Source organism: Lithobates pipiens, unplaced genomic scaffold, assembly GCF_037356315.1.
Source record: "Lithobates pipiens isolate NorthernLeopardFrog02 unplaced genomic scaffold, aLitPip1_a1.2 Scaffold_25, whole genome shotgun sequence".
NCBI classification, from domain to species: domain Eukaryota; kingdom Metazoa; phylum Chordata; class Amphibia; order Anura; family Ranidae; genus Lithobates; species Lithobates pipiens.
Window position 1 is genome coordinate 193586989 of NW_027507787.1, and position 3768 is coordinate 193590756.

Genomic DNA, 3768 nt, shown 5'->3' on the forward strand with positions numbered 1-3768 from the left:
ATTACGGATGACACAAAAGTGACATCTGTCCCATTCTGCTCTGATTCAACATGGGAACTGTTCATGGATCAGCTGCTGAACATACTGGACACGGCCCATGTGAAAAGTGCCCTAACATCACTGCATATGCGCAATTCAGAAACAGCCAAGTCATGATTGGCTGAACTCAGGGGATGTTAACCAGTAAATTCATAATCCCAGTTTACTGCCTGCTGTTGAAGAAGAAGATCACAGGTGGACAGAGCAAAACGTGATGCGCTCTGCAAGAAGGTAAAAATCCTCCTGTGTCCAGCTCCCCCCCAGACCCTTCTTAATACCTACCTGAGCTTGATCTCGATCCAGCACTGTAACCAACAGCAACAGCTCTCTCCTCTTTCTCTCTCCTCACTGGACATGGTGGAAGAAGTGAGAGCTATTAGCTGTTGCTGCTGTCAATCACAGCCTGTGAGAAGAGAGCAGGAAGAAGGCCTGAGCCGCACTGTGTGTGTGTGTGTGTGAGAGAGAGTTCAGCTTAGGCTTGAGCCTGCATGAGTACTTGCTATGAGGGACACTCAAAAGGGGGGGGGGGGAGCCAGGAGTCGCAGTAGGGGACTCAAGAAGAGGAGAATGTGGACTGCTCTATGCAAAACCATTGCACAGAGCAGGTAAGTATAACATGTTTATTATGTTAATTAAAAAAAAATACCCTATCACTTTAACTTACCTTTTGCTCTGCCCACCTGTGCGGCTGTCATTGTGTGAGCTCAGATCTTTTTCACAGAGCAGGCAAGTATACCATGTTTGTTATTTTTTTTAAATCCCTTTACAATGTCGTTGTTTGAGTTTTTATCTATAAAGGAGTAGAATTTACTTGTATTCTGTTTATGCTGTTTACATTTTCATGGTTTTAATTTGTAATAGGAGTTTCAGTAATATTTGAGGTTGTCAAAAAAATTGTGCTCCAGCAGTACATTTTCCAAATCTATTAATAAATGTGTTGTCGGGGATTGACAACCGTGGTCTGGATAGTTAAAGTGTATATAAATATGTATAGAAACCTGTTTTAAATGCAATGCGTCCCAGAAGATTGCTTCTTTCTATAAATCCTGCTAGACACTGCCAAGACCAAAAGTGAGGAAAAATTCAACTTTCTGAGTTGTGACCAAAAAAGGAATTGAGGGGAAATATTCCAATGTGGACACTTGTTTAGGTGAAAACTCTGTATGATCACTGTCCACCAAGCAGAAAGTGAAGGGACATCTTTCCAATGGGGCACAGATTGCAAAAAACTGAAAGGGGATTAACCATTCCCTATCTATCCAAAGAAAGAAAGAAAGTTTGAACTCTAAAAAAAAAGAGATGAAAAAAATATTCCTGTTTAGCCGTAAAATGGTAAACTGTGAAAGAACCAGTTTATCCCTTTCATGACTAAGCCTATTTTTGGCATATGGTGTTTACAAGTTAAAATCCATATTTTTTGCTAGAAAATGACTTGGAACCCCCAAACATTATATATATATATATTTTTTAGCAGAGACTCTAGAGAATAAAACGGCGATTGTTGCAATATTTTATGTCACACGGTATTTGCGCAGCGGTGTTTTAAACGCAACTTTTTGGGAAAAGGGACAGTAAAATTAGCCCAATTTGTTTGCATAATGTGAAAGATAATGTTACGCCGAGTAAATAGATACCAAACATGTCACACTTTATAATTGCATGCACTCGTGGATTGACGACAAAGTATGGTACCTAAAAATCTCAATAGGCGACGCTTTAAAACATTTTTATGGTTACCAGGTTAGCGTTGCAGACGATCGCGGTGATACCTCACATGTGGGATTTGAACACCGTTTACATATGCGGGCGCGACTTCCGTAATGCGTTTTCTTTGCTTTGCGAGCTCATGGGGACGGCAGGCGCTTGGAAATGTTTTATTTTTATTTATTTATTTTATTTATTTGAAAATGAATAAATTGTTTTAAAAAAATAATAATAATTTGATCACTTTTATTGCCGTCACAAGGAATGTAAACATCCCTTGTGACAGTAATAGGTGGTGACAGGTACTCTTTATGGAGGGATTGGGGGTCTAAAAGACCCCCGATCCCTCCTTTACACTTCAATGTATTCAGATCGCCAAATCGGCGATTCTGAATATCGTATATTTTTTAAAACTGGCGCCATTGGCAGCCGAGTAAACGGGAAGTGACGTCATGATGTCGCTTCCGTGTTTACTATTAGGATACTGGAACGAAGCCGATTGCGGCTTCGTTCCAGTTCCTCCCCAGCAGCCGGAGGCATCACATCGTGAATTGGTGCTCCTGATTGATCGGGAGCACCGGTAACAGCGGCTGGAGGCAGCGGGAGGCAGCGGGAGGGGGGGACGTTTCGGTTGTTATGGCTGGAAAGCCAATCGCCCGCTGAAAAAAACGGTAAAAGGGATGATGCCTGCAGGTGCGGGCATCATCCTGGTATAACCCCTGGAAGCCGAGTATGCACAACTGCGTACGCTCGGCGGGAAGGGGTTATTCATGCTTGAAAAAATTGGATGTTTCTGGTACCTATTTATATTATTTGAACCCATTTGTTTATAAAGAATAAAAAATGTATTTTTATTAATCTTTGAAAAAAAGAATACAATTTTATAAACACATATATTCTTGCATATTATATGACATTGTTGCCCCAATCTTTAAAAAATTTGCCAGCAGTTTAGTTCAGCAATAAGAGAGCTACAACAATAAATGGTGCACATTATTTTCTATATTAACTGAAATGTATCATCTTTTGGGTAATGGTGAATATTATAAGATAAATATTTCTTTTGACAAGTTTCTCATAATAATGTCTACTTCTCACTTCAAATATTTACATGATAAGGGAGAGAAATGCAACCTCAACAAGTTCAGATATTTTTGGCCTTTCTCTATTTACTACTTTTTTTCACAATACTATCAAGTGAAGAATAGTGTTAAAAAAAAAGCTTTGGCTGATCTTAAAGAACGTTCAAGTTCTGGGCCCCATTTTACTGAATCACCTTTCAGTATTATTTAGAGGAGTGCCAACTCAAAGGAATAAAATTGCTCCAAACATTTATGATCCACCTGTTAGACCTGCTTACTTTTAGAGTATGAAAGGTTATTAACTCTGTAAAAAAAAGTGTAGCATTTGTCAAATCAATGCTTTTAAGGGATGTAAATGTATTTGTTTCCAATCGACAAAAACTTCCAGAACATAAAGCATTGGATCTTTTGTGTCTTGCGGTTCTAAAAAATGTAGTCTATAAATTGCAATGCTCTTGTGGCTTGCGATAATTTGAACGCACTACTAGGGCAATACAGAATGAGCATATAAGAAATATAAAATAAGGATTTAAGGGACATAGCATTTCAAAGCATCACACTATGAACTGCAATAAAAATCCAGCAGGTACCCTTTTCATGGCCATTAAAAAATATAGTCCCCATTGGAGAGGAAGTAACGTGAAGAGAGACATGTGCTCTGTGACCAAGTGGATTTCCGAATTAAAAATGTATACACCAAACAGTAATTAATTTTACTCTAGTTATGGCATTTTATATATACCAAAATTTTGTGGCTTGCATGCTTGTTTTTTAATTGTTGTGTTCTTGGCATTTTATATGGTCAGTAATTATATAAGAGATTTTATATCTTTTTTTTGTCCCATTTTTGTATGAAATTGTTTGACCAGCTAATATTTGTAACATTGTGCAATATCGAGTGAGGGTCTATGTAACTCATATATATACATACAAAATATTTTTG